Source organism: Ailuropoda melanoleuca, chromosome 8 (assembly GCF_002007445.2).
Source record: "Ailuropoda melanoleuca isolate Jingjing chromosome 8, ASM200744v2, whole genome shotgun sequence".
Taxonomy (NCBI): domain Eukaryota; kingdom Metazoa; phylum Chordata; class Mammalia; order Carnivora; family Ursidae; genus Ailuropoda; species Ailuropoda melanoleuca.
In genome coordinates, this window is record NC_048225.1 from 86,121,489 (window position 1) to 86,134,685 (window position 13,197).

Here is a 13,197-nt window from a genome sequence, read left to right on the forward strand (position 1 = left end):
TATTTTTCTAACTCTTATTTTAATACTTACAAACGTATGGTTAGTTAGGAGGGAAGATTTCCTGTTTTCCCAGCAGGTTATGGTACTCTTGACAAGAAGTAATTTGGTACGGAAGGTTTCTAAAACTCCTTTATTCACATATAAAGGAGTGGAGTAAAGGAGAGAGTCATCGACGGTGGCAGGGCACCACCGAAACCTTTGGAATGAGTCCATAGCCCTGTGGATGCCACCTGAGCCACCGAGTGTCACTGCCCAAAGACCGAAGCTGGAATATGCCAAGTAGCCTAGCAGCTGTGATCATTACTCCTGGCCCGTACACCCATTCTCACATGGCAGCCTCTCTTGTCTCCACACCAGCCCTGATTAGATTCCTGCTTCAAAGTTCTAGAAACTGAATGGGCAAGTCAGAGGGCTGTGAGTTAAGCGAAGCGAAATAATAGGTAGTCAAGTAGGTACTGCATCACTTACCCTGGCAAACTTGAAAATGAAAAGTGATACTGCAATACTTTGTAAAATCCTTCTTAACGTCCTTTTCATGGCTATCGTGTTGGAGAAGATTCTGGAGTTCCCTATTTTATAGTCCCCAAAATGGGTGTGTTCAAAATCTGCCAGCCTATCAGCTTCATTCAGGGAGATAGTAAATATTTAACAATGAGTGCAGCCCAGGGACTGACTCAGAGCGGATGCCGGCAGGAAACCACTAGTTCCCCTGATTCGTCTGTGCCGACTGGGAGTTGGGATGATGCTGACTATGGAGCCGGGTCCGCCTGTGGGGGGCGGGGATAGTCAGGTGGTCAGGATGATGGCAGAAAACAGATCCAAATGCCCAGGGGCACTTTTGGCACAAAGTAGTTCTTTCCCTACCATTCCCTTCCACTTGAATCTCTGGGGTTTTTGTTTCATTGAGCCATTTTTGTTGGTTTTGCTCTTGGCATTTTTAAAGGGGGGGAAATGGCATACATCCCCTTTCCTGGTCATTAGGTGATCACACCATGTAGGCAACAGTCATACTTGATAGGAAGTATGCTGATGTCTTAAGGAAACTCAGTAACCTACACGTGTAATCCATCTGTAGATGGTACAAATTGACAAATACTTATTTTTTAAGCATTTACTGTGTTCCCCACGATCATGAAGGACCTAATAGAAGAGTAAGAGTAAATTAGTAATAACTTCACTTATAAAAAACAGATATGAATAATTTTATCCTCTGAATATTTTTGATCATTTCTTAAAATGGCCAGTTGTGTTTTGAGAGTGCATTTCGAAGGAGTCTGTTAACATTGAAACATCAGTAATCCTGCCTAGGTCCATGTGGCCGAGGCTTACATGCACTTTATAAAAGATACGAAACCTAACCCAGATAGTTAGAACACAAATAGCAGGAAACTAAAGACGTAGTACCCCCAGCATACCACGGCTTTTAATTTCCAAAGCAAGATCCTGAGTGCGAGTAAATGGATTAAAACACAAAAGCCCCCTTTACTGAGTACTTATGAGGCATCAAGCCCATTGTATACTTTATCTTCAGAACTGAAGCTTAGAGAAATATGTAAGATCCCATGGTTTGTAGGGGCCAGAACCAAAATTCCAACTCCTGTCTGCCTGACTCCAAGGTTATACCACACTTTTCTCTCAAGTCTGGTGCTTGGGGAATACAGATATTTCCAGGACAGATGAGGACTGGGGCTTTCTCTGGAAATCTCAACCCTGGATGCATGGGGGCTACTGTTGGGAGGAAAAATCCACCGGGAGCCCTTCAGAGAGGTGAGAGTTGACAGGTGCCGAGGTGAGAAGATTTGAAGAGGTACTACAAGACATAGCCACCAGCTCTCGGAGCAGAGCTCTTTCTTCACTGTGAGTTTTATTTGCGTTTTGATGATTTTTAAAGTTGTGAGATTAGCGTTCAACACTCATGCTGAACTCCACTAGAAAAAAGTGGCTGAGGGCTTCTCAAAGCATGTAATTTCTCTGTGTCTTGCTCTTCATGCAATTTTAGTTTGGGGGGGGTTAGAGAGAGAGAGAGTGGGGGTTGGGCAGAGGGAGAGGGAGTGAGAGGATCTTAAGCAGACTGCACGCTCAGCTCCGCACTGAGCCCGAGGAAACACGGGGCTCAGTCTCTCCGCCCTGAGATCATGACCCGAGCGGAAACCAAGAAGAGCCCCATGCTTGACTGACTGAGCCACCCCACTCATGCAGTATTTTCAATATGTTCTCTGTTTTCCATGTTTTCACAGATGATGTATTTTAACTAATAAACTTCTATTTTAATTAGTTTTGTCCTAATTCCATTTAGCAAGAACCAGAGCCTCAATCTCTCATTTCATTAGCCAAGCTCAATACATTGTTGGTCATAACTAGAAATTATTTGCCTAGCTGAATTCGTAAAGTCACTTTGGTCACCTCCATTGTAATTCACCGGTGCCCCATTTTGGAGGTACCCCAAATTGTCAGCTTATCTCCGAGGAGGATCCCAGAGTTGCCCTCATTCTGTTTTCAAAGCCAGTTGAGAATTAGAGTTTTTGCAGGAGAAATCCTGGGAGATGGGACATCTCTGGGGTAACTCTGGGCTTGAGGAAATCCGAATCAAAATCACAGACCCGTGTGGATAAGGAAGCAAGGCACCGCTCACCAGGCTCAGCGCCAATAACAGTGACTCTACCAAGTTCTTTGCGCGTAGCCCCCCCACACGTAGGTGAGTTCGTATGGGTCTGGATAAACTCTCACTGCTGTTGTCTACCTATACCCTTTCCACTCCTTGTTGGCATTTTCCCGGTCTGCTTTCCTTTCCCTAATTATTTTCTCTCTTCATTCCTGCAGCTGCTTGCCTTCCCGCCCTCTTTCCTCTCTGCACTCCTGGGCCTCCTCCTGCCTGGCCCTGCGACTCATTGCTGCTCATTGAAGAGGTGGCGCTCAGGCAGATTCGTGATTAGTTTCAGTGAGGCCCTCCCACAATTCCCCAACGGACTCGAATTGTTTAAACGGCTTCTTTCTAAACCATGAAAATGCTGGGGTTTAGTTCCATAGGTTGCTTTGGACAGCAATTGAGCAAATAACCCAAAATCTCAGACTTGATCTTCATTTATTTATTTATTTATTTTTAGATTTTACTTATTTGACACAGAGAGAGACAGCTAGAGAGGGAACACAAGCAGGGGCAAGAGGGAGAGGGAGAAGCAGGCTACCCCACTGAGCAGGGAGCCAAGGGGGGACTGGATCCCAGGAACGCGGGATCATGACCGGAGCTGAAGCCGCTGACTGAGCCCCCAGGCGCCCCTCAGACTTGATTTTTAAATACATTTTTTCCCTTTAGATTTACAAATAACTTCAACTTAGAGACAAAGTACAAAAGAGCACCAAGATGACTGGGAATGGCAAGACAGAACCCAATAAAGAAATCGAATTGGCTGGGAACATTTCCGAGAGGGGTGGTCTACAACAGGGCTGCTTCTGTCCGTAGTCCTGCCGTGGCCTTCCCCCCGCCCCATGTCCACCTCAGCCCAGCATCCCTGCTAGGAGAGTATGTGAAAACCCCAGCTTCAAAACGTCCTGCGCGCCCGCGCGCACGCGGCGCTCCAGCCAGTAGGGACACGCCGAGGTAGCGCAGAGCATCTGCCTCCAGGGGGCGCTGCTTCCCCACCGTGCGGAGCCAAACCGCAAGCCACGTGGGATGGCGCTTCCCAGCTCGCGTCTGTTTCCCCTCATTTCTGTTCCTTGGATGTTTAAGTAATAAACATAAACTATCTGTGTTTACATCTCTTACTTCTCCAGGAAACAGTTCCCTAAAGGCTGACGACATGAAAGACAAATTGGACAGTATTCTGCTCCTGAATCCCACCGCCCAGGTTCTAAGACGCCGGTATTTTTCAGCCCAGCATTTAGCTCCTGTTCTTGAGGACACACCCTCTTGAACTTTCTACCGGGCTGGGCAACCTTTCTGAAGTCACTGCAGTGTCTTACTCATTCTCCGCCAACCCTTGACACAGTCGATGCTCACCAGATAGCTACTGGCTGCATCATACTGATTGAGCAGTCATCTAAAATATCCTGAGTTAGTTTTTTATTAAGATTTTATATATTTATTTATTTATTTGAGAGAGAGAATGAGAAAGAGAGAATATGAACGGGGTGAGGGGCAGAGGGAGAAGCAGGCTCCCCGCTGAGCGGGAGCCCGAAGAGGGGCTTGATCCCAGGACTTTGGGAACATGACCTGAGCAGACGCCTGACCGACTGAGCCACCCAGGCACCCCTAAGATAACCTGAGTTATACACACAGATCCTGGGGTGCCTGGATAGGAGAACATATTTGAAGCACAAATGGAGAACTATGAAAAAAGTTAAATAATCTTCCTTGGATTCAAATAGCCTAGATCCAATCACAAGTTCAATTGGCTGCAATGTGGACATTTAGGCTGAACATTTGTCAGCCTTAGGCAGAAATTAGAGCCATTATGGGGAGCACGGGCGGTCTGGATAGTGTGCGGCTTTGCAAGTCACCAGAGACGGTGGCTGAGGGACAGGATTCCAGCTCACATCTGGCCAGCAGTGGCATCAAGGGAATTTACATGGAACAGCCTTCAGTATTCTGTGGCATCACCGTTAAGGTCAGAGACGTGTCCCAACACTTTTTGTTTCCCTTAAAGGTAAAGAAAAGTGATTTCTGATCTTTCGCAATTACAAACAATGCTACCAGCAACGCTACCAACAATGCTGCAACAAATCATTAAAAATCATTACACCACCCTTCTTGACTCTATGTATATTTAGAATTTTCTGCTGTCAACTCTTAGGGTAATGAGTGTCATAAACAGACAATACCACTGAATGACATCGTGCTTCCTTTAGTTTATTCAAAAATTGAGTCGAGATTACAGAAGTACCTCTAAATTCAGATTTTCTTCAATTTGATGACTAAATAGTCACTGAGCTATGATTTTATAATTTTATTCATTTTAATTTTTCTTCATTGATTTTCAAATAAGTAATTTGTTCATATGGTTCGACATTCAAAAGACAAAAACATGTGCTATGGTGATTTCCCTGCCATCCAGATCCCCTTTTAATAATCAATTAAATTATGAAATTCTTCATCATCCTTCTAGCTAGAGTGTATGCAGTCACAAGCAAATACCTGTATAATATGTCTCCCTTTGTTCACATAAATACTAGCATAGCATACATAGTGTTCTGTGCCTTGCTTTTTCATTACACTACATTTTGGCAATAATTTCCTAACAGTACATAAAGAACTTCCTTATTTTGTGTGTGCGATTGCATAATTTTCTACTGTATAAATAGATGTATGGTAGTTTACCTAGCCATTTCCCTATTGATTTCAGTGTTTCCAGTCTTCTGTAATTACAAAGAATGCTACAGTGAATAACACTGTACACACCAAAAGCCATTTCACATGTGGTCAAGCCTATTTATGGATAATTCCTAAAAGTGGAATTTTAGGTCAAAGCATTTATAATTTTGATAGTTATTGGAGGCTAGATTGCCTCCCTTAGAAGTCCTCTCCGGTACACTTCCTCTGCCATGTAGGAGAATGCTTGTTTTCTCACCTCTTTACCTTCCCTATGTGCTTGTCATCACACATTTTTTAAAGATTTATTTGTTTATTTGAGAGAGAAAGAGGAAGAGTGAGACGGGGTAGGGGCAGTGGGAGAGAATCCTCAAACAGGCTCCCCATTGAGCACAGAGCTGGACAGACAGACAGATACAAGGGCTCCATCCTAGGACCTTGAGATCATGACCTGAGCCGAAATCAAGAGTCAGAGGCTTAACTGACTGAACCACTCGGGTGCCCCATCAAACATTTTTATCTTTGCAAATCTATAGAATAAAAAATTGGTATCATACGTATATTTGCATTTCCTGTCACGTAAGTGGGTTGAGCATCTTTTCATAGATTTAAGAGCCAGTTTTCTTTCCCGTACTTCTGTTTCTCTATTTCTTGACCACTTGGTTATCTTTTTCTAATTGAATTGTAGGAGCTCTCTCTCCCAGGAATGTAAGCCTTTTGTTTCTAATAGGAATGTTAAATATTTTCCCGCACTTTNTAAATATTTTCCTGCACTTTGTCTTTTGACTTTATGATGGTTTTTATGTTATATATAAAAGAAAACGTTATTTTCTTTTTATATAATTGAATTTATCTGTCTCTTCTCTTATGGGTTCAAGTCATGCTTACAGGTTTCCCAGCTCCAAAATTTAAAGATAAAAATGTCCTAAAGTTCCCTTTGTTGTTTCTATGATCTTAAATTTTAGATTTTTTAGTTTTAAAACATTGATCTTTTTTTTTCTTCTCAACAATTACTGTTCCAAATGGAATGATCAGTTTGCCATCTTGCAGAAATCCCACATGGCTCCTCATTGACTAGTTTGATTGCCTTTCTCAGGACTTGAGGGTATTTTTCTGAGGAGATACAGCTAAAACCACACAGAGTCTTTCACACACTGTCAACCAATTGAATAGCTACACGCCAGGGGCTACTGAGAGTATGTAAGACACAATCCTTATCTCCCAGAAGCTACATTGTAGGGAACGGACCCCATAAACAGCCTGCAATTCTATAGAAAACAGGCTAGAATAGAGAAAGGAATAAAGTCAGGTAGAATATCAAATAGGGAGCAGTAAGCTCTCCAAGAGTGAATGATAGGGAAAAGCTGCAAGAATGTAACCTTTTCACCAGGGTGCAGACTATCTAAGAGTTTGTCAGATAGACATGAGCAGAAAGGGAATGCAAGGCAGAGGGAACAGCACGGTATCAGAAATCACCCAATTAGCATTCCAGAATCTTGATCATTCTTGGTTTTAAGTCAAGTTAATTAAACCATTGTACCACCAAGTGATTTGAGTACCGGTTCCAAATTTTCTTGGTCTTCAGATAAGAAGAAAAAGGTTTCCTTAACTTATATGTAATCCCCAGTGTTGATTCCAGCCAGAGGGAAAACAACTGCCACGGAGAAAGCCTCTTATAAATGACGCGGTACAGCTGTTGGGCCAGGAAGTATATGTGCAAGGCACATGCCTCTTGACGGTGACTCTGGAGTGCTGGGCTGAGTAGGACCTGTCAGGCACCAGCGGGAAGGCAGACCACGATAATTAGTGAAGTCTGCAGCGGGTATAAGAGGGGTAGAATGACAGCACACATGCTCTTCAATTACATTCAATACCTGAGTTATTTGGCCCTGACCTTTATCTACCAACTAAAAGTAGGACCGTCTCATAGCACAACTCCAGGGGTCCCCGTTCATGCCATGCAGTCATGTTCTGGGCGGGGCGGGGGGGGTACTCATAGGAACTGTGTAAATGGTGCCCCTTGGTGCTGTACAACATAACAGTGACTGAAGTTCTGCTTAACTTTACATGCTAACCACCTAAAATACATGCCTACCTTTGTAGGTCTGTGCCATTCTTGGTTTTATTACCAACCAAATTCCTCTCCTTTACCAGTGACATGACAAAACATGTTCATCAGAACCCCCCAAGTTTTCCATCTTGAAGTTCAGACAACAACTGACTTCTCTTTTTCAGTTCCACCTCCAAAGTCCCAGAGAAGGATGCTGATTGGCCCAGCTTGAGTCAGGAACCAACCTCTGGACCAATCAACTGTGAGGAGTAGGGTGGATCATACTTTACTGATATGGACACTTTTGTTGTAACTCAAGTTCCTAGAAGCAGGGGATTCTTATTTCACAAACTAATAAGAGTCTATTTCATATATAGGTTCTTCCTGGGCAGGGTCCATGGACTATTTACCTTTGGGCAGCTTATAAAACTTGTATGCAATTGGGTCCTTCATATATTTCACTGAAAGACCAGGCACATTTTACTGAATGATAAAAGAATGAATGAATGAATGATTATAAGTATTATTGTCTCCGTTTTTTTAATTTTTTATTATTTTTTAAAGATTTTATTTATTTATTTGTCAGGGAGAGAGAGCATGAGGGAGAGCATGAGCAGGGGGAGCAGGAGGGGTACAGGGAGAAGCAGGCTCCCTGTTGAGCAAGGAGGCCGATGTGGGACCCAATCCCAGGACCATGGAATCATGGCCTGAGCCAAAGGCAGATGCTTAACTGACTGAGCCACCCAGCCAGCCCTACCGTCTCCATTTTAATGAGGTTAGCTCAGACAATTACATTGCCTGGAGAAATATAAACATTGTAGTGATCAACTAGAATTTCAGCGTCTGGTTATAAACAAGACCTTTTCCCAGTACATGAAGGACTCCAAATGGAGTCTTATAAGAGATGGAGGTGTTATGGCATAATAAAATAAGCTCTTACTTTGGAACAAACAGACCCAACAAGCTCTATAGCCTTTGTCATGTTGCTTTGCCTTTCTGAGCCTCTATATTCATCTGCAAAGTGAAAACAATGTCATCTACGGCACAAAGTTGTTATGGAGCATAAACCCATTAAGAATGTCAAATGTCTGGCATATCAAATTTTTAAGAAATATCAGTTGTATTTCCTTTTTGTACTAATTGTCTTCGTTCGAGTTGTTTCTCAATTTCCCGGCCATCGTACATATCTGCATGTCATCCTATTTGACTCTGCCATTGTTTATTTTGTTAGCAGGTAGACTCTGAGAGATGAAGCATTATGTCTATATAACTTACTCTTTTTAAAGAATAGTAAGAAGACCCACTATGCTTGGGAATTCTAAGGACACCATCTGATGGTGCAAGTGCCTGGATTACCGAAACAGCCTTCAACTGGTACCACACAGACACCTTCCATCCCATCTCTACATGACCAGATATTTTCAAATCAAAGACTTGAAAATCGAAATCATATTCTATTTCTCTACTTCTTAAAAGGCTTCAAATGTTTCCCATTGCTCTTAGTATAAAACCCAAACTCCTTAGAATGGCCACAAAACTCTATGTGGTTTGGCCTCTGTCTCCTTAGTCTCTGAGCCTCAGCCCCCGGGGCCTCCCTTCAGTGCCTCTGCCATGCTCCCTCAGCAAAGGGCCTTTGTACACACTGCTTCCACTGCCCAGATGCTCTTCCCCTCTCCCTCCCAGTTGCCTAACTAACTCCTCGTTCAGTGTGCTTCCTCAGGAAGATCTTTCTGATCTGAAGTAGATTCCCCTCACAGCCGAGAGTAGCTATAGTCTTTGTCCTGTGTAGCACTTGGCACTCTGGTAATTTGCATTTATTTATCTGATTATTTGATTATCTGTATCACTACTAAATAAACGGTCTGCTCCATGAAAACAGGCACTGTGTCTGTTCTTGCTCACCACACTTCTCCCCCTTCTAGCACAACGAGATGATGTATTGCAGATGTACAGAAAATATTGGTTGAAGATATGCATATTGTACAATAAAAATGACCAGAAACATATTGCTTATTGCTGTACAACAAATTACCCTAAAACATAATAACTTCATACAACAAGAATCATTTATTACCTCTCACAGTTTCTGTGGGTCAGGAATTTGGTAGTGGTTTCCTGAGTATCTTTTGCTTTGGGTATTTCATGAGGTTATAGTCAGAGGTCAGTGGCTACAGTCATCTGAAGGCTCGTCTGAGGCTGGAGACCTTCCCAAGGGCCTGGAAGTTTCTGCTGGCTCTTGGGAAGAAGACTTGGTTCTTCTCCATGTGGACCTCTCCATAGGGTTTCTTGAGCATCCTCAAGACATGGCAGATGGCTTCTACCAAAGAAAATTATCCAAGTGTGCAATTTTATGGCTTAACATTGGAAGTCACAGACAGTCACATGTGCAGTATTCTGTGGTCCCACAGGTCAGCTCCGATTCCTGGTAGGACTACACATAGGCATGAAAACCAGCAGGCATGGATGACTGGAAGCCATGTCGGAGACTGGCTACCACAAACACCTCGTTTAACTCTTGCATTTTCAGACCCTTGATGTATGGAAAGCATTCATACAAAGAATCCTTCCCCAAGGTTTCTTTACCTCTCCTAGAATTATACTGGTTTTCCAAATTCAGAAGTTCTAGTGAAAGTCTCAAAAAGTGAACTTCTCATACAGAGTTAATTAACAAGTTACTGTTCCCCAAAGCCTCTCTTCCATTCAAATGACGAGGAAGTCACATTCATTTTCCTATTCTATCACTTATCTACTGCTTCATAACAAATTACCACAAAACTTAGAAGCTTAAAACAACACACATTTATCATCTCACTGTTACTATGGGTCAAGAGTTTGAGCATAACTTAGCTATGCCCTCTGGCCCAGGGTCTCTCTCAGGGCTATGATCACAGTGAGCCATACTCATCTCAAGTTCAGCTAAGGCTAGATCACTTTTGCACCAGTGGTCAGCCTAAGGGCCTCAGTTTCTCGCTGGCTGTTGCCCAGAGGCTGCCCTCTCGATCACACTCACACGGGCCTCTCCCTTGTGTAGCTCACAACTGGGCAGCTGACTTCATCAAAGAGAGCAAGGGAGAGGAAGTGAGAGAATGCTAGGAAGATAGAAATCACAGCCTTTTGTTGCCTAATCTTGGAAGTAACATCCCATCACTTTTGAAGTAACATCCCCACTCTTTCTCTCTCTCTCTTTTTTAAGTGTTTTCAGTTTATTTATGTATTTTATTTCTAAATTTTTTTCTCTTCTTGTAGTTTTTTTTTCCCTTATTTTATTTGCTCTATTCTCTTCATTAGAAGCAAGGCAGTAGGTCCAGTCTGCATTCAAGGAGAGGGGCTTACACAGGGTGTGAATACTAGGGAGCTGGGGTCCTTGAGGCCCCCTGCCTACCACCCCCAGTAACCTCCCTGAGTTAGGAAGTTCTCTTTGCTTAACATTCCACCCCGGTTTTACTGTTTCCCTCCCTTTTGGGACCCACTCTATAGATAGCCTAACCTAGGGTTTCTGGAAGCAGTCATGGGAAAAATTCTCTATATTCTCACGAATTCCAAGAGTTCATCTCTTTTTTAAGAAAACAAACAAAAAAACTCTATAGCTTTTCTGATTTCAACACTAATACAAACTTGGGGTGCCTGGCTGGCTCAGTTGGGGGAGCATGCAACTCTTGATCTTGGGGTTACGAGTTTGAGCACCACACGTGGTGTGGAGTTTACTTAAAATAAAAAATTAAAAAAAATTTTTTTAAATAAAACAAGCTCATTATAAGATTCCGACAATACCAAAATATAGAACTATAAATAAAAGTTCCCTAGCCTTCCTTCCACATTTCAGAGATGACTTATCGATGTTAATAGTGCGCTGTACACGTCTATCCCTTTTTCCACTACACGTGCTAATATCATATTCTTATTAATTTACCAAAAAGGTATTGAACTCTTCTTTAGGTTTTTGTTTTGCTTTGTGTTGTTTTACTTCACAGCGTAGCTTGGCTATCTTTTAATATCGGCACATGTGGGTCCACAGCATTCTATCCCTGTACACACGTAGCATAATCCGTTTAATCATTCCCTTATTGGTAGTCACTTCGATTTTTCAAAATATTCTTATAACATAAGAATGTGCATGCATGTGTGTGTGCGTATGGCAAGGAGGGTATGCGCACGTTTGCAGATTTCAGCAGAACAGGTTTCTAGAAGCAGGATGCTGAATCAAAGGGTATTACAAGTATATTTCAAAATGTTGTTCAGAAAGGTAGTTCCAACTTCAAGTTTTCCAAAACTGATTGTATTTGTCAGAGTAAAGTCCCTGGAGGACAGGTCTATTGCCTTTCAAGGGGCTCCAAGTCCCTGTTAATTGTGGGAACAGGTAAAAAGCAGTAGAGGCAAAATTCCTCTGTCAAAGACCAAGGCTGCAACAAAAACCCTCAGATTAATTCTCAGCTGACTCTGGTTCTGATCGTGCTTCATGTCTCTGTGCTAGTCATTCTCCAAGAAATGAGGTTGTGTGGGTCTCACCCACGTAGCTGAGCCAACATCACAGGCAGGGTGACCCTGAGACGCCCCCACCAGGCCCAGCTCCACATGGGGAGCAGACATTCATGTGACTGACTGGTCCACCAATACTCCCATCTGCGACTTTGTAGAGGACAACTGGTGATGGAGGGGCCCCTGCTGGGCCTCTGGGTTGGGAAGGGTCCTTGATAGAGACTTTCTCATCCAGCAACCTGAGCTGGGATGGGAGGAACTGAGGAATTCAAAAGCCAGAAACACCTATAAACAGCTGGCACCCAAAGTCAGACCATTTTGCGTGCAAATTCAGGCTCCATTTGTCCTCGTTATAAGACTGCCCTTGTGATCACCCATAAAATGGAAGCTCTCTAATGGTGATGACATGGGAGTGTAACACAGGTAATAATTCACGGAGCCGTACTCTTAACATGTGTGTATTTTACTACAAGTAAATTATACTTCAAAAGAGAAGGGAGGAAGGGAAGGATCATAAAAGACAAAGAAAAAAGCGAAGAGAAGGGAAAGGAGGGGCAGGAGGGCACAGGGTCCCACAGGGCGTCCCGTTCCCACCCAAGCACACCTCTTCTCAGGATGCTGCGAGAACAAAGGACCTGTGGACCTTCTGCCCTGTGTTCCAGCCTGTACCAAGTGAGCCGCTAGGATTGGCCCCGAGCCCTTTGCTCAACGATGGTGCCTCCACTGTTGATAGTCAATAGTGCAAGAGCTAGAGTAACAGCAAGAGAGCCTGCACAATGACAGCATTTGGTGACGTAATATTGTGAAGTACTGATGGATGATTCCTCTCCTCACCCTCCTTTTGACTTGGTGACCTTTCCCCCATTCCTGTGGAGAAACAAAGGGCTGCCATTTATCCCGTAGGAGGCTTATCATGGCGGAGCCAGAGGAGAGACAGGTTGTTGGCTTTTAAATTCAAAAGGAGTCCTCTTACGTTAACATTGAAAGGTAGACAGAGGGGTGGAGAATGTTAGCCAAGCCAGTCTCCTGCACTGTCCACCCCCCTTCTTCCAACCGCCCTCTTCCCTGCTGCCCCGTCCCCACCCCTGAGAAGATCAACAGGGGAGAGAGCCAGGCTGGATGGCAGACTCATGGGAGAAGGTGCTGAAGGCCACAGTCTCTCAGAAGTCGTTAGCTTCGGAGGGAGAAAACAACAGGCCCCCTAGAAAAGTTTGGGAATTTGAGTAAGGGAACTTGAGCGGGTTTAAATCTGAAGTGTCTGAGTATGCTTGGAACTGAATAAGATTGGTTTCTGCCACCAGAAGAACAAGAGAACTAAAAATAAAGAGTTGGGGGGAAAATGCAGACTTTTTTTTTTTTTTTTTTT